Genomic DNA, 20,038 nt, shown 5'->3' with positions numbered 1-20,038 from the left:
TATATATATATATATATATATATATAATGTACATATATAGATTGGTAGATATAAATATATAGATTGATAGATACAGATATATAATAGATCTAGATATATGGTTGAAGTGCATGTCACTAAATCTCATTTCAATGAATCACAAAATCACTGACAATAATCCGTGAAAACTCATTTAATTGAAATCACATTTCACTGAATCACAGTTCATGGGAAACTATAGATGTCCACGTACAATCACTGCTGGTGCAGTTTGTGTTTGTTAATCTGCAGTGATTCACTGCATTTTCTCCCATGGCTGTGTGCACTACAGTGCAAGCAGTAAGACTTACAAAATGTTTATCAGCAGAGACAGTTCCTTAGTGCTGCTGAAGAACTTTCTAATTAACATTTGCCAAAGAAGATTTTGTTGTTTAACTAGTTGTCATATGGTCAATTGTCTGCTTTTAAGTGTATGCATTGACTCAAATGACACTTGACTGTAGCTTTCTACTATATCCAATAGCAGAATCAGACCCATAAAACTATAAACAGCCAAATATTAGCTCAATGTAGAAAATGGCATGGATATGACAAATTGAGAAGACAAAATGCAAGATAGTTAATGATGCTCATTGCTTTCATGCATGTTTTTAATCACTGTTTTTTTTTTCCACAGAGAAACCTTTATTTGTTTTTGTTGAGCACGGTAGAGCACTGATTCACATGGACCTTTTTTTAGATTCAAGCCTTGGATAACTTTCTGGTTAACTCTGATGAGCTGGATAATCCAGAAACATGGGGAAAAAAGTGCCCCATGAGAAAGGCTAATATTTATGTGCTTTGAGAAGTAGTTAGATCAGTCAAAAATCCACTTCTAAGGTCACATATAAAATAAATTATCTTTTCATTTTTGAAACCCTCATGGAAGTTATAATGAAAGAGAGAAACATGTTAGATCAAGCTGAAATTTCTGATAAGTACATCTTAAGAGTATTTTATCACATTCAAGATTACCTGGCAGCTTGGTGTATATGATCAAAGTAATGAGCTGCTAATACGTTTTAAACTGTAGTGCTGAGTTGCATTCCTGCTCTGCATTTCTTACTATGGGACTGTAAGCACATCATCTGAACCAGATCATAATCCTCGGTCTCGCCTGAAAATAGGCTGTTGTGTCTAGTTAATTTACCCAGTTAAGAAATAAGAGATAGCATTTCATGAGAGCCTTCATTGGCTGATCCTCAAAACAATATGGTTATTTAACAGAATGATCCTACCATTAGAGTTATTTTCCCAATGAGGGCTCTAGTGGAGAAGATAGTATTTTACAAACAGTTATGGCAGGAGTTACTTGCACATTCAGGGTCCTCAGCAACTCACTAGAAGAGCTATCAGGCATCTACAGATCCTAAGTTTTGTCAAGCTATATTAGCATTCTATACAATTCAGACAGCAGAATTCAAGGATGTTGCCTCTCTTAATGTATTTAGCTTGCCTTAATATTAGAGGCTACGTATATTAGAAAGACGCATCATCTATTAATTATAAAACTGGAATACAATCTCAGAGCCAAGTCTTTTGGTTACAGACTGCCTTTATACATGTCCTGAAGTGTAGCATTAGTTAAAGAGAAACACAAGAAGCAAAACAGAAACAGGCTCTGAATAAAACAAATGTGAGCTACCCTTAATATGTGCTGCCCTGCCTTGGTAGATTTCACCTTTTACACTGAAGCACGAAAAATACTTTCATACCTTTCATCTTTTTACACTGAAACATGAAAAAATGCTTTCATACCTTAACTGACTGTAGACTCTGTTTCTCACTAATAAGCTAATGCTTCCTGGTTAGCTTTGCATTACTGTTTTTATTGAACACCTTATCTGACTGGAAATTGTGACACTATAAACCAGAAATGGTTCTCCAAATCACTGTTTTTGCCATTCAGGTTAAGAATTTAAAAAAAATCACAAGAAGCAGAAAAGTGTTGCTGGTAATCTTGAAACAGATGACAAACTTGCTTAAAAACAGAACATTTACTGTGTAATCAGACATCACAGACCAAACAGTTCCCATGTGAGGATAATGAATGTTCTTAGTGAAAGAAAGACTAACTTTTTAAATCACAGCTGTTGGTGGTACCCATAACATGGGCAGTCAGCCTCCTTACTGTTTGTGATGCACAATATGGACAGACTAGCTTCTTACTGTTTTTGCTGCACTTAATGTTGCATGTTAAGTTATATTAGTATAGGAGGGTCATCTATGGAGCTGCTGGTGGTTAGATGATACACATAACATGCACAACCTGTCTATCTACTGTTGTCAGTGCTAGCATAGATGGATAATCTCCAGAACTGCTAATGGTACACACAACATGTATGTGACAATGTGAGGCATTGCCAACTATGCCTGGAGAAGTAGGGTAGTGAATGTGTAACATATGCCAGCACAATAGTTAGCTGGAATTTTGTAAAGAATTATATGTCATTTGTATATCAAACTGATTTTCATAGGTTCATAGATTAGTACTAGGCTAACTGCCTTTGTGGGCCATTTTCAGCCTAGCCAATTACCCCATGTGAGAATCAAACCCTGCACCTTATGTTTGTAAGGTAAACACCTTAACCATTATACCAACCTCCCACCCCCACCATTATGCCAAGTAGATGCTTGTGTCAAAATGTATTTGTAAAGTTGCTTGTGTTAAAAATGTATCAACAATGTGTCCTGCTGGACAAAAAAGAAATATACATTTATATCAGACTATACTGTGGTAACTGAGGAAATGTATATATGTTAATAGAGGATACTGGAAAAGAAGAGGTTAATCTCAGTCCAGCTAACTTTGAAAAATAGTAAAAAATTAAATTACTTAATTTAGGCCATAAAGATTGTATGTTATAGTTCTGATTGCAGCCAGACACAATGTCTGGGAAAGCAAATACTAGGAATCTTCTGTGTTGTCTTTAGCAGTGAACTAATTGCTACTGTGGAAGGGTAGAAGTTTGAAATTGTTTTATGACTTCCAGAAGTTGCAACAGATCTTAGCAAAGCTCTATGTGTGTATATCATTGACACATATGTGCTAAATCCTGGCAGCTGCTAGTCGAGGGGGTAGCATGGGAACCAGAAGTCAGATGACCAGATGCATGAGATGTCATTCTGTAATCCATCACAAAAAATGATATTTTAGTAGTAGATGAGAATGAAGTCTCAGAGCACTCTGTTTTTGGAACCTGACAAAGAAGAACCCTCACCTACTTCATCTTGCCTTGCTCTAGTACATGAACCAGGGAACAGTAATTCTTTAGATCAGTCAGGAAAATATACTGAGATTAGTTACAGTAAGTACTGTTTTTCTGTATCTGTGTGAATCTATTCATCTGTGTTATTTTAATATTTCCTGTGATTGAAACTCTGGTGTTTATTGTAAATAGATATTCTATATTTTCATGTCCTTTTATTATTTATTATTAAATATATTTAAACTTTTCATTGTGGCTGGTCCTTTAGAGAATATTTTAACCTTTGGGAGTACATATTTAGTGACTCTGTGGCCACTCCTGAAAGCCTTACTGCATTGGTCAAAACATTACCATTTGTACTAATATTAAGTTCACTCAGTATAATTGGGTACCTTGGTAAGAGCCTTAGAGTAGCTGACTTTGGGATGTCTGGAGGCAGTATCTACTCTGTAGTCTGGGCAGAAGGGGCCATAGCTAGTAAATCTGTGCCAGCCTTTCCTGGGTGTGTGTGGGTGTGAAAATTAAATCTCAAAGAGTATGTATGTCATTTGCTTGGAGCAGGGACATGAAGCACTGGTTTCACAGATGGGGTGCTGCAGAAATTTGCTTGAACACTTGGCTGAGGAGTCAAATCTATAGTTGTTCCAGTGGTGAATCTTACTGGGGACCTGGAGGGGGAGAGAGAGAGAGAGAGAGAAAGAAATCCAGACCCCGGACTGAGTGTGTTCCCTGTGTGCTCCTAAGGGAAATTGTGCTTGATACAGAGAGCTGCATCTTGAAATACTGTATATTTATTTTTGTTCCAAGTGAATGTCCCTGTCAAGTGTCACTGGTGAGGATTCAGACTCATTGATTGCTGGCCTGGGGGGAAGGGGGGACTGCACAATGTATATCTGATTTGGATGCTGTTGGCAGTTCATGTGGAGAATAGAACTATGAGTGCACAGCTATATGCATGGGTGTGCACATGTTTAGTACTAAAACTGTTTCCTCAGTGCAGCACTCGGGCATAGTGCACACCATAGTTGTAAGCTGTTGGTCTAAAATTTAATTGAGCAACGGTGGTCTGTAAATTATCCCTCCATACATTCCATCATAGTTTCCACTTAGAGTTGCACAGGTGCTCAGTGTAGCCTGGGCATACCTCTCAACTCTACAGATTTTCTCAGAATGTCCATATTTTTGCCTTGTATTTTTGGTCCGTTCCTCATTAAATTTGTGGCTTTCTGGCAAATCACTGAGGACTGATGTCACTAAATAATGGCATGCATTTGAGTTTCAGACTTCATTTCCTCCAGAAAATGCACGGTAATACAAATCATGTTATTTTAGAAATTGTCTAAGTTTATAAGAGCAATATTTAAAATCTGTCCCTATTGTTGGGCCTTTGTCCCCCCATTATTTTATGCTTTGCCCAGATTTATTGTGCTAAGAGGTTGAGAGGTGTGGCCAGGGGACATCTTGATACACCATGCTGCAACCTCCACCTCCTACCTGCAGAGAAAATATTTTACTGCACCAAACTGTGCCCTACCCCCCCTCTTCAGACTACATTAATGCTCTCTTCTTAGCAAGACTTGGCAGCACATGGTAGTGCCTCCCTACTATAAGATGGCCACAAGGTAAAAAAGATAACTCTATATAAATCCCAGTTTCCTAGAAATCTCTCTGGTACACAGTTAAACTTATAAATATCCTACCTTAATGGCATATTTCTATTAGGCAGGATATTAAGGCCTGAACTAGATAAAACTCTTCAGCTGCTCTACTTTCTCAGTAATCACCAGACTGCAGCCTGCCCTTATGTTATGTCTTTCCAGTTTGCTAACACTAATTACCTTAAGTGGTGCATAAACCACCCTCATGCTTACTGACAACCATTTACTTCTACCACACACCAAATCCCCACCAGAGAAAGGTTTAGATACTTACTCAATATGGATGCTAGCCACTCAAAACATAGTAAAAATATACTGTACTTCAGGCTGTCCATATATGCACACACCTCACATCAGTATGCCACTTGCCAAAAGCAAGTCTTTTTGCACTGAGATATTTTACAAATGACTCCTTAAACCTCACAAGACCTCTGAGGCATAGGCCTGATATGCAAATTCCTCTGCAGAACAAAGCCACTCTATCAACTTTACATATAACACAACACTGCAAAGAAGCATACCAAAATGGCATGCCCAAGCCCTTAATGTTCACTGAGACAGCTACCAAACATAGAAGTATCCTCTCTTTTCACTACTGACTTCAGATATCACCTACATTATACTGAACCCCCAATAACCTCTCCCCATTTACACTAATTCTTAAGGTAGGTATGCTGATAGATTACTGTACGAAGTTAACATGAGAGATACTATACCTTACAACTCTTGTTTTATACTGCCGTTTATTTTACGGAAATTTGTGGTACTGTTACTTGTTTTCATGCTTTGACATTTACTGTCAAATTGTTTCACACTTAACTGTTTCCTTGTATGGCCTTTATCATGATAGAAAAGAGTCAGTTTAACTCATCAACAAATCTAAAAATAAAAAAAATAAAAATAAATTAATCCATTGGCAGGTTTCTAAAATTAATGCAGCAAGTCTTAAATTTGCAAAATTATATGCAACATTATAATGCATTAGTCTGGATTGCTTGTGCTATTACTAAATAATTTTACATGCAAGACATCGCCAGACTATTTTTTATGTTGTAAAAGAATTTCATTTGCTACAAAATAGCTCTGCCATTTATGATGTCTCAATTTACTGTCAAAACAAAGAATATAATGTTTTAAGCTGAAGCTTTATAAATGCTGCTTGTGAAAGACAGTTGCTTTTTTATAATCTAAACTGGTCAGTGAATTTTGATTGACAAAAGCTTGAAGGAAAGCTATGAGTTATAGTGCCTCTTACTATATTAGAATGTTGTGTCTTTCGGCTTATCCCGGTTAGGGGTTTCCACAGCGGAACTCCGGTCCGCTAATGTTTGGTAGTGGATTTTTACGTGCCGAGTTACCAGCCCTGACGCACAACCTTCAATGAAGGCATGCCCATTCACGAATGCCTCCACACAGAAGATGCTCTAGCTGAGAATCGAATGTGACAACGCTACCACAGCACCACTACCATGTTTTATCTCTTACTATATTAGAATAGCTGGTATATTTCGTATTTCATATGCAATGGTAAATGCTGAATTGCATACTTAAAAAGGTAGCAATGGCTGTTTACAAAGTATATAGACCCAAAGAGACAGAATACATGCATATTACATTGTGTCAGTTCTGTATAAACTGTTAAGATTACATTTAAAGTTATTACTAGGTAAGGACATTATAAAACAGACACTTCAACATGTCCTTGTCAGAGTTCTGTTAAAAGTTTTGGCTTAGTTTTAAAATTAAGTATTAATGGCCAAAAAAAGTACTATTAAACTATACCATTAGATGGCAGCAGTGCCTCACACTGACGATTTACTGCAGCCTCCATTCTGTAAAAGTAATCTAAAGGAGAAGAAAAAATAAGGTACAGTGACTATTGGTGTAATAATAAAAGAACTAAAGAATTCAGGTACTGGAGCAGTTCTTGCTTGACTTAGTATTTTCTGATTCTGATTATATCACACCTAAAGACTGTGCTACCTACATTATTAATCTTTCTTTTTTATGGTATACCATCTGGTGCATTATGGCTTCCAGCAACAATTAATCTTATTGAAATCACTCTAATTATATCCCGCAGCACACATTAACTAAGAAAATGGCTGGCTCCAGGAAACATTTTCAGCATCAATGGAATGAAGTTTGTTTAAAAAAAATGTTGCCAATTTAGACGAATGAAAATGTCAGTATAACCTTTAAACATGTGCATTTTAAATGTTCTTCATTTAGTGTCTTAAAATAGTATTCATTGCCTTGATCTTGGGTTATGGAATGTAAACAAGATATGAGTGCACAAACAGATAGTTAAAGGTTAACTTCACATTACCAGCAACCTATTACCAGGTCTGCCTGCACCTGTGTGCAAAGTGAGCAAATGTGGATTGCTTTAGCAGTCTGAGTTGTTTAACAAACAAGTTAGCTTAACTTGTCTGAGATAAGAACCACAGTGCCAAGTACTGAGGTGGTTCTTGATTCTTTCATTGATGAAAAGCTGAAATGGTGCACATATTAACAGAATAAAGTTGCAAATGACTCAGTGACAATGCATTCTTTCATTAGAATATCATTAGTCAATGCCTGCTCACCTTTGCTCAGTTTCACTATTCCTGTTGAACCTGACTTCAGGGAGGAACAGATGATCTATTACCCCATAATTACTATGAAGCTGTCTTTTAGAGGAGGATTGCTGTTGCGTCCTCATCCTTATTACTGGTATTCTTGCTTTCATTTGACACAGCTTTGAAGCTATAAATATCAGCTGGCCCTTAGCCAAACTGCTGATAGCGTGCATACCAGTAACATCATTCATTGCACATCACTGACACTTCACACCTTTATATGAAACAGTTTGACTGCATCTGGTACCATCTAATGATGACAATAAACTGCTAATACCTTTTGTAGTAAAAATGACTTAAAGCATCGCTGGACTAGATTTTAAATAATGGTCATAAAAAAGCAATTACGAGAAAATGGAAATCAACATCTAAACAAACTGTAATTGAAGTACTGAATATTATTAAGGAGATAAAAGAAGTGGAGTCTGGATGTTTAGAAAAGGGAAAGAGCAAATTATGTAGAACTAAATGGAATTTGTGGGAGCAATACATGCAGTATAATGTTTAGGAGGAGGAGTGAGCTTTAAGTGAAGGCAGGAATTGAGCAATTTATTAAATGGAGTAATTGGCAGTTGTTATAAAGAAAGAAGACATATATGCAATGTATAATGTGTGAAAAAATGTTAGTATGATTTGTTTTCTTTTCTGTTCAAGTATATTTGCCTATGTCTTGTTGTTGTTGTTGTCTTTCGGCTTTTCCTGGTTAGGGGTTGCCACAGCGGTACTCCGGTCTGCTAATGATTGGCAGTAGATTTTATGTGCCGAGTTGCCGGCCCTGATGCACAACCTTCAACGAAGGTACGCCCATTCATGCATGTCTCCACACAGAAGACGCTCTAGCTGAGAATCGAACAGGACAGCGTCTTACTGTGAGGCGACAACGCTACCGCATCACCACCTATATCTTAAGCAATAATTTAATAAAAAATAATAATTTTAAAAAAGAATGAAGACCGCTACTGTTTATTCAGCTGCCTCTTTTTTTTTTTGCTCTCCCACACAATTCATTGACACTGTGTTACATACCACGCAATGTTTTATTGAACTAGCTGTCTGTGATCTCCTTACCTATGTACTCTGTATTTGTAATCCAAACCTTTGGAAAGCAACGTACTATTTTGAGCAGCAGTACAGAAATCTTTTTAAAATTTCCATCTACTGTCTTTCTTATATGCAATACAATAACCACTACTTACATCAGCTGATAGTATATAAACCACATAATGCAAAGCTAATATGTTATTAATGTACTTTTGCAAGCTTTAGTGACAAGAAGGAGTATTTGCAAACATTGAATATGTATGTGCATGTGTGGTTCAAAATATAACCATCTCTTCATCAGCACTAAGTGACTATAATTTAAACACACATTACTGCAGGAAACAAAGCCTAATCATACCAAAGCCTAATCATGCACTGATTGCTTAGTTTCTGAGGTGTATTTGAAATACATTGTGGATTTCCCCACAACTCAGCTTTACACACTGCTACAGTCCTGATAGTTATGATCTGAATAATTGCCATTAATAGTAAGGTGAAATATATTTTTAATGCATTAAATTATGGATGATTACTCCAAGAGATAGCATGCATTCCATTTGCAATTCAGTTTTGCTCCTTCCTTACGATGGCAGAAATCTTTTTCTATAAGACAGACAGTAGTGTAGTTAAGAAAGGTTTCACCTACTTTGCTTACCAAATTTATCTCCATACCTACAACAACAGAACACTCTTTTTGGCTGCTAAATATGGCAATGTAGAACTCCATATATGAAATGCTAGCAACAGGAAACAAGCAAAAATTATTCAGCAGATGCATAACAGATCCAACCAGAAAGATTCTGCCATAGGACAGAAAAAGGCTACAAAATATTTACAAACTTCCTATTGTAAAGGAATCACTGAAGATGTGTAAATTGTACTAAAAATGGTACTTTTCCACAATGGCACAATAATGCAAATAATGCACTGATCTTTAACACTTAGGGTTACCACCTGTCCCACTTTGCGAGGGACAGTCCCTCTTTGGGCAGTTGGGTTCTGACAAAAAAATATTAAAAATGGCAAATGTCCTGAGATTGTAGGACATAATTATGTCCCATATTTTATGTAATAGTTGCATAAAATAGTTATTTCTGTATCTAAAATACCTAAATGTTACAAGAAACAGAATAAGCAACTAAACTGCTACAAGAATAAGCTTTTATTTAGGCAAAAAAGTTAAGTTCTATCCTTTGTACTGACCGTGGGTATGTGTCGGCCTGTAAAATCTGATGTGTGTCCTGAAAATGTCCCACTTTGGCCATTTGAAAAGGTGGCAACCCTATTAACACTGCAGTCAAGTCATAAAGCCATACTTTACTAAATATGGATTGTATTTCATTATTTTTATAATTCATATATATAAAACGTGTGTAAGCTGGCTTATAAAGGCAGATGTTTGATTTACTACTTCAGTGAGTGTGCTATGTGAAACTGGAAAAAAAGAATGCAGATTCTTCCCTCTGTCCATGTGGGCTATTGCTGGGGTCTTCCCTTTTCTCTTACATCCTGAAAACACACTGAAAGGAGGATTAGCAATTCTCTGACTTTTGTGTGTGTGTGTGTGTGTGTGTGTGTGTGTGTGGCCTTTTATCCCATCCAAGAGTAGTTCTCTGCCTTATATCTTGTCTTCTATGAAAGACTCTGTCTTCCCTGTAAGTCTAAATAATACAAAGCAAATTATCTTCAGTATATAACAATATACAATTCTCAGCATATTAACAACAACATATACCTAAATCTTTCAGTGATAATGCATCACAGCCTATTTTCAGTGTAGGGTCAGAGTCAGAATGCAACTTGAAGCCCCCTTTTGCCCCATTTCCTTAATAAAACATCTTTTTAGCATATCCTATTCCATTCCTTAGTTACTGACTTCTATATCTTCCTCACTTTTACACAATCAAAGAACATATGTTTCATCCCTTTGCCTTTTTGCAATATCTGTATCACATACTGTATTTCCTCACTTCTCTCTTAAATAGCTTTGCATTGGTCATTTGCACTCTGTGTACTGCCTTAATGTGTAAGTCTAATACTGGTATGGATCTTCTCTCGCTACCACTCACCCATAACCCTTGTATCCATTCTTTCATTGTTATGAGACCTCTTTTCTTCTCTTTTTTCCAATCATCTCATAAATTTTCCAAAGGTACTCTAGTTTTCTGTTCTATATTGTCATTATAGAACCCCCTGGTCCCTTTTCACAGTATTTGATTTAAATATGAGCATTGACCCTTTTCTGACAAAATCTTAGATCCTCCCGCCCCAGATGAATTAGTGCATATCTCAGACATGACACATTTTCAGTCCATGCTTCTCTTTAGAGTTGTTCTGATGAAGTCCTACAATACATGAACATGATGAAAGCACTTAACCTTCCCTGGGATTCAATAAAGTCCATGTAGGCTTTGTGCGAAGCCTACACAGAGTTTGAGTGGTAAGCAGCGGAGGTGATTACATATTCATGCCATGCACTCTGCTTAAACGTAAACAAGTGTGGTTTTGTGGCCGGCAAAAGCAAAACGGATAGCGAACTTGTTTACAATAGAGAAAACTGGGTTAGCAGGATTGCGCAAAATGTTACAATGATTACCAGGGTTTAACATGTAGTAATGTATATGGTCCAAACAGAGAACAGGACAGTGTATACAGTGCAGAGTATTGTGAAATCCCATTCCAGGCATTCTGTACAAAAGTTGTGTAAATGATCTGTAAGGATAGATGGACTGCCATTTAAAATAAACAGTCAGGGGAAGTGTATGTACTGAATAGGGACACAGATGAATTGTAGGAATAAATACAGGAAAAGAGAACAGGTGAAACATCGTACTATACAGCAGATGAGGGCATGCAAATGGCAGAAAGCTGTAGCAAGAACAGTAATCACATATCAACATGGTACAGTACGGACTGCACAGTAAAAATGTGCATTATGTGACTGCCAGACAAGGTGACATAACAATGGAGAAGATGTCTTTGTGAGATAAGCATCCTGACATGATCAGTGGAGAGGACATCTATCAAGGATGTTATATACAATCGGGGTTTGTTGCATATTGCAAAGCTGTGCAAACTGATTTGCCTGAATATGAGCGTAATCTCAGCAGAGATCTCCAACAAGTGGGACACAGTTACAAGTTCATGCACAACAGTAAAAGAAGCACGCACAATTATGGACAATATCAGAATACTACACCAACGAATAAACTAGTGCAGCACTCCAGCAAACACCCAAAAAATACAATATAAGAAAAAAGCAAGGCTGTTCAGGTGGTAAAATTTTAATAAAATAAAATAAAATGGTGTTAAAATTGGTAAGCACTTTCACAATAAACACTGCTTCTTCAGACCATAAGCAAAACATTCTGTATAAATACATTTAATCAACTGATAAAAACAGTACATTCATTTAAACAAAACGGTCTCCTCTATTTCAGTTTGGGTCTTAAAGAAACCCTGTCATTTAGACCATAGTACTTATCAGTCTGCAAATGTAGTATCCAGTATAGTTCCCTTCCTTCTGTAATACTACTAATATCACCTAGTACAGCTCTAAACTTAAAACAGTGCTGGCTCCCAGTCTCTAAGACATGTCTAGCTAGCGAATTAATATTATTCCCTTGTCTGATGTCCTTAACATGCTCTCTAATTCTGTCCCTAAAATATCGGTCTGTCTTTCCTATATAAAATTTATTATAGACCTGGCATTGAGCTAAATATACAAGATTTTGAGTGTAGCAATTGGCTAAAGTCTTAAAATAATACTCCTGGTTAGTAATTGCATGTACAAAGACACTACTGCTGTCTATAAAATAACAAAAATTGCAAGTACCACATGGTAGAGAATCATACATTAAGGGCGGTGACTCCTGTCCTTGATTATAGGATAAGATTAGTTTAAGGGACTTCTTATTCCTAAACCTAAAATATGGTCTACTTCCTAATATCCCATGCAAGGAACAGTCAGACATAAGGACGCTGAATTGGAAACAGTTGCACACCTTGTTGCTGGTTGTGACGTGCTAATGGCAGAAGAACTGTATACTGAAAGGCATAATAATGTGGCATGACTGTTGCACTGGGAATTGTGTAAACATTATGGTGTTGAAGTGGCTGAAAAACACTGGAAACATGAGCCACAAAGCATCATAGAAAATGATGAACTCTACATCACATGGGATAACCCATTACCAACAGTTCAAAAGATAGATGCTAGAAAGCCAGATATAATGGTCCATGAACAGAAGACAGAAATTGCAATGATCATTGAAATCGCCACACCCATTGACTACAGTGTCTTGTGTACAGAGAGACACAAAGTCATAAAATATCAGGATTTGCAGGCAGAAATGAGAGCAATGTGGAAGAAAGATACACAGACTGTTCCAATAGTAGTAGGAGCAACGGGTCTTATAAAAAAAGAATCTACAGTCGTATTTAGATATGTTACCAATACATGTAACTCCATATGAATTGCAGAAGGAGTCATTACTGGGCATATTGCAGGTGCTGCAAAGAGCACTTCTGGCTGACATCAAAGATTGAAACAATACTAATTTCATGAACTTCAATCATACTTTGACTTAGGAATGGGATCCATTCCTGACATGGTATTAGAAACCCAAAAGATTTGGAGAAATTAAAAAAAAATGAGGATTAACCCTTACATCACTAGATGGTTAACCACTTGACTCACTGACAGAACAATTATCGTGAAGTTAGTGAATCAACCTCTACCAGTAAAGCTGTCACCACTGGCGTATACCAGGGATCTGTGCTTGGCCTGTTACTGTTTGGAATCTATTTATTGATAGTCCAGGCTAAAGTATACAGCATTTGGCTTGCCAAGTTTGCTGATTCTTGTATATTTAGCCCACCAATGATGATAACATACTACAGGAGGGGGTAACACAGACAAATGATTTGTGCCAAAGCCACACAGTCTACAAATAAACACAAAAATGTGTCTTTATTTTTGGCCTTCTGCAAAGTGGAATTGCCAACTAATTACAGCACTGACAACACTCCCTCTATGCTGAAACCCAGTGGTACAACACCTGGGAACACACATAAACAGCAATCTGAACTTTGACCATCAAGTGTCCATTGTGGTATGGAAAGGCTATGTCGTGCACTCATAAGTCAGGCCATCATATCTAGATCTGAGTATGATATAACAGCACTTTAATCAAAGCTCATAAAAACACTAATAAGAGTACAATGCTCCCTTTTGCATGTACCTCACCAGATACCTGCAGCATCTGGAGAGACCACAGAGGTTTCTCACTGAAAAATTACAGGGCCTACAAAGCATGCCATGATGTGTGTGGATAGACTGAAAGCCCTGCCACTGTAATCTGTATTGTACAGGATGAGGTGACTTGTGCCTGGCTTCCAGGCCAGTCTCTGACCCTGCCCTAATGGGAATACTGCACATCCACAAATCAGTTATAGCTAATGACATCAGCAGAGTCTGGTAAGAGGAAGATGGTAATAGCAGTGTCCCACATGTTGGTGTAAAATGCTTTCTGTAATGTCAAGCAAGTGCACAAACACATACTCCCCCAGTTGACTGCACTGAGAACAAAACCCCTACCTAAGTACACAGACTAGAGAACTTAGTACTTTACCCAAGTTCCACGGCACAAGTCTGACTGTTACAAAGCTGCAGAACAACTTATGGTGGATGACATCAGCACTGCATCTTGGAGACAAGATGTTGGGAGGCCTGCACAAAATGGATGTGTAGGCTTGTTCAATTATCAAGATGTTAAAGTTCTGCATGTTACCAGATTGATGAGTGTGCAATTTGTAGTATGTGGTGGTTGAGTTCCAATTTGCAGATATACTTTAAGAGACAGTTTAGAAACTGTATGCAAACAGGTGCCTACATTACTACAAGTATTTAAAAATTTGAAAGTGTATTGCCATTCTGAAGATGTGCATCGTATATAACACATTTGTTATTAATTTATGTAGTGTAGTTGATATATTTGTGAGCAAGTACTAAGAGACCAGGGCTACAGTGCATGGGGGAGGTAAAACATGGCTATATAAATATGTGGCATTTTCTTAGATAGAACCATTAGTTTTTATTTTTTTATGTTTCCATGTATAGTTTCATGGTATGAAGACAAAATGGACAGTAAACAAAAGTAATACATGCTGTTATTTACTTTGCATAGTTCAACAGCAAGCAGTGGGTTTGTAAGATGGCTGGCAAAGTGTTTGTGCATGTGAGATACACCTTCCTTCTGCTTTCTTTGTTTGTGCTTAGTTAAGCAGTATAGAGTTAGTACTGAGTATATGAGACACACCTGCTGCTTAGCTGACTCTGTGGCAGCAGGTGGAAATGTATTGACACATTTCTTTTTGAACCCATATGATACAGGGTTCGAATCCAGGTGTATGTAATACTTTTAAATAAGTAGTGATAATGCAATGAAATTATTCTTTATACTACATTCACCTTGTCTTAATGTGTGTTGATGTTGCACAGTATGTTTAAGTGGAATTGCTTGGCGGTAACCACACCACAGGAGAGCCATAGACTGTCACTTGGTATTGGTGTGCAATGCCAAAATCTGCGTAAACATAGAGACCAAAAAAGTGAAGGGCTCCATTGCTGTTTTTGGTACTTATGTGTGCTGTGTGTGATTCTATTTTTTGACCAGATTATAGGTGTTAAAATGGGGTAGATAGGAAAGTGGTGAAATGAGAAGCAAGCAGGGGAAAGAACAAAGGGAAAGCAATACAGGAATTTGTAGGATGGAGGTAGGAAAGAACCATAGCTATCTATTTCTTTAACAGTGGAAACTGAAAATATGTATAGAATATTAGCTGAATTTGGACTGTCACCTCTACAAAGAGAGGTGACAACAATGCAATCATGTTGTATAGTCAACTGGACCAAATAAAATGTGTCAAGGAAACGTGAAAAATGGAGAGCTGTGTATGGGATGATATTTTTTGTGGGACAGGTGCCCATATTTGTTTTTTTTTTTTTACTTCAGTAGGAGAGGAAATGCTGGGTAAAGGACATTGGTCTTTCTGGGTCAGGTGAGTTGGGTAGGTGAGGAAGCTATGCAAACAAACAGGACAAACAAGACAAAACATAGGGATGGTGGGGGACAAAAAAGGTTGGAGACACCTTGATTGGGGTGTGGGAGGGACAATGCAAGCTCATGCCTCACAAACATATAGATAGTGAGAAGCTAGTCCTCACCTGCAGGACTGTCATCACTGTCCCCTTACTCCACTGGCTGCTGGAGTGCTTGATGTCTTCTCCTCCAAAAGACCATAATGGAGAGCAGCATCTTTATCTGGCATAGGTGTACACCAGTGGTGCTGTGCACAACCCTATTCACCATCCCTGGCATCTTCTGGTGGGTGATGAAATTCCCAGCTCTGCCAATACTCTCAGAGGGTACCACAGCACCAGCTACCAGGGTAGTTCTACCTGAGAGTGCAGGGGTAGCAGAGGCAGTACTGCCAGGTTGGGTCACATATGTGATGGGCATTGGTGCTGGAACCAGTGGAGAGGGGGCAGGCGGACCCACTGGAGTTGGCCTACTTTGCTGTGCTGTGAGGCATTTAGTTATTTGTTACAGGTGGGTGACATGGAGACATTTTGATGACATATAATAGAAAATAAAAAAAGAGATAAGTGTTGGAATGAAAGAAAAAAAGAGATACAATTAGTACCATCATATGTGACATACAATGAATTATCACAATTATACAACTATTTTATCTGAACTAGTATATTTAAATATCGAGCCTAACCACTACAAATCATAATTACAAATTATTCAACGTAATCCTTGCAATGTGCATATATTACACATATGCTTGGTACAAGTATACAGATTACATTTAACAGCAGGGCATTTATGCCACTTGTATAGAGTTTAAGTTATGTAATATTATTAAAGAAATGCAGTATTGTATAGTTGTTACTCATGATATTTGAACCCGCAACCTCTGATTAGAGTGTTACACTTGATTCCTAAAGTTGTTTTGTGTTACAGACTTATTCATGCATACTTGTTTTTGCAGTTAGGATATGCATATTTGTTTTTCAATTATGTATAGAAAAAAAAACTATCATTAACTTTAAAAGCTAAAATAATGCTTTTCTTGTGCTGCATACATACCACTTGCTTCCCTCAGTCTCTCAGTTGATCAGCATGAGCCTGCCTATTTAACTCAATTTCGGCAACATGAGGATATATCTGGCAGAATGCAAATTTGGCAGCAGATAGTTGCTGATGTGAATGCAGTAGCTGGCCAGAGCAGGACATAAGACATAGGGCCACCGCAGTGGTCTGTGAATAGATGGCTACCGGGGGGGGGGCTGCTACAGAGCTACAAGTAACACCAAATGAAGAGTTCCTGTCCACAGTCAGGGAATCCAGACAGCTCACTTGAAAGTGCACTACAGCATGTCATTGATGTTCATGCTGCTATTTCAGGGAGGAGTATGTCCCAGGAGGAGCTTCCAGGTAGGCTTACCTATCTCAATTGTTAAATACGTCTTGTATAGTAAAATGTTGAGAGCAATACTTAAGTTCTGTTTAACATTAAATTCATTCGGGGAGGTAGTTATAGATTGATACAGTTAACAACACATTCTGTTTGATTACATATGGGCTTGTGGTGGACGTGCCATCCAAGTTCTTGTTAAAAGCATCGTTAACAGACATATAAATGACAAAATGTTTTAAACCCCGTGTTACTTTTAATTGTGATGATGGTGTCTTTACTTTTTGCTTAACTTCTTCCAGGACCATCATCCATAGGAAGCATAGCATCATCTGCACATGGTAAGCCAAACATTTTATGTCATTACTGATGAGCAGTTAAAAGAAATATTTATTTTATCCATATGTGTGATTTGGGTGTCAGGACTGTTGTGTGTATTGGTGTACTGTCTGTAATGCAAATGGTGCACCACTGTTAGTTTGTTAGCATATATTGGACTATAGTAGTGTAGGTATTAATTTTCTTCCTGTGCTTGTTGCTTATTATCACAGGTGATCCTGACAGTGGAAGTGCAGGACTCTTACCACCAGATGTCAGAGTATTGGCAGACTCTGATGATGGTGGCCAAACAGAAGCACAGTTTGGAGGAGTGGAGAGGATGAATCTGACACTGAGGTTGACATTCAACCACCCCCTGTACTTCCATTGGGCACAGCCAGTAGGCCTATGCCAACCCATTTCAGTGAGCATATTGGACAGGTGGGGGGTGAGACACTCGATCAGGGAAGTGTGGTTACTGTGGCTTCAGTGCCTGTTGACTCTGGCAGTAGCCAAAGTGTGGGTGAGGTGCCATGTAGGAGAGTTGTTAGGGGTGCTTGGAGGAGGTCTGCTGTCCATCCTCCACCTGATCCAGGTGTGTCTTTCCATGCCACTCTGCATATGTTTAGAGTATTATGGAGGCTAAGGTACATTCCAATAGATCCTCCAGAGAAATGGTTAAGGTTGTAGATGTAGCACAGGCTGGCATGCATGACTGCCTCCACCGTGTTGCTGATTCAATGGATTGGATGAATGTCATGTGGGAATGGGCAGTGTCTCAGGATGGAACATCTGCTGGGAGGGGGACTGCATCTACATGGGTGTAGGTCAGCCACATAATCTAATGTTAGCTGATGTGGCTGTGTCCAATCATACTCCCATAGTGGCACTACTTCCACTGCTCCATCAGTGGTTGAGGTGTCCACACCCAGATGTAGCAGACCATGAGGTTGTGGTCCTGGTTTCTCCACAATTTGCATTTCCTTCTCTTGTATATGTCTCCTAAATCCTAATTTATCTTCCCTATCAAACTTCCTTAATCTCATCCTAGCATACTTATCCTCTTCCATGTATTCTCTTTTACAGTTTTTCATGCTGCCCCCTTATTAATTTTGTATCTCTCAAAATCTTCCAAACTCCTCTTTGTTTGCCTCCACTCCTTTCAGGTGTTTCTGTATATGACAGCTTCTGTTACTGTTATTATGTGTGCATAGTCAGATATCACCTATGTTTAATCACCACTGCCATGATTTTTGTCTCCATATACTTTAGAATAAAAACCTTTCAATTATTTCTGTTAGCCAGTCTAGATCACTTGCTATAAAAAGTCTATCCCCTTATTCCCCATGATTCTTTTCCTATATACTTGCTTGACATTCACCTTGTATCTTTTCTACTCCATCTTCTGTCCTCATGCCTTGTTAGCATGAGAATCCAATACAACCCTCACTATCTCATTTGTAGCATACATAGAACCTGCCCTCCATAATGATGCTGTACAACCTCAAGTCCATCATCATTCCTTACCTTCTTCATTTACTCTTTCTGTCACTCTGTTCCAGTCCATACTTCTACACAGTAGCATTGCCAATCTTCTTCTTCTTCTTTCCCCACTTTCACTGTCCCTCTCAGCAGATGTGTGTCAATTTGCCCTCAACTTAGAAGTCACTCCATCCTTCAAATCCCCTATCATGCAATATTGGACTGTCTGCTGCATTTCTGCAGACTCTCCCCTATGCATTGTCTCCCTTTACTGGAATGTCTCCTATGTTCCATGTCATGCAAATAAAGCTCAAACCCCCTTCCTCCTGACCTTCCTTTCTCATTCTTCACTTGCTTCTTTTTCCTTTTACCCCCTTCACCTATATCATCATTAGTACCTTGTATCTTCCAGGTACCTGTTGAGGTTCCAGTAACTGTAATTGTGATCCTTAGAAAAAGAAGACTATTAGTATGAAGATAGTGTATATGTACTCATGTTGTAGTATCTTAGATTACCCTCACAAAGTTAATAAGTATAAGTAACTCAGGTGTGGGGGAGCAGTGCCCTGTATCAAAGGATTCATGGTGGTGAGTTTCCTTGCAAAAATGCTTTAATGTTACTACAGGAAATGTTGACTCTTGCTATTGTCTGTAATATTGTATGTAATATGTGCTTATTATCACAGGTGATCCTGACAGTGGAAGTGCAGGACTCTTACCACCTGATGTCAGAGTATTGACAGACTCTGATGATGTTGGCCAAACAGAAGCACAGTTTGGGGGGGTGGAGAGGTTGAATCTGACACTAAGGTTGACATTCAGCCACCCCCTGTAATTCCATTGGACACAGCCAGTAGGCCTACGCCAACCCATTTCAGTGAGCATATTGGAGAGGTGGGGTGGTGAGACACTCGATCAGGGAAGTGTGGTTACTGCGGCTTCAGTGCCTGTTGACTCTGGCAGTAGCCAAAGTGTGGGTGAGGTGCCATGCAGGAGAGTTGTTAGGGGTGCTTGGAGGAGGTCTGCTGTCCATCTTCCACCTGATCCAGGTGTGTCTTTCCATGCCACTCTGCATATGTTTAGGGCCATTATGGAGGCTCAAGCACATTCCAATAGATCCTCCAGAGAAATGGTTAAGGTTGTAGATGTAGCACAGGCTGGCATGCATGACTGCCTCCACCGTGTTGCTGATTCAATGGATTGG

The sequence above is a fragment of the Protopterus annectens genome, chromosome 6.part0 (assembly GCF_019279795.1).
Source record: "Protopterus annectens isolate FY-2018-M chromosome 6.part0, PAN1.0, whole genome shotgun sequence".
In the NCBI taxonomy this organism is placed as follows: Eukaryota; Metazoa; Chordata; order Ceratodontiformes; family Protopteridae; genus Protopterus; species Protopterus annectens.
Note: the sequence above shows the minus strand (reverse complement) of the source record.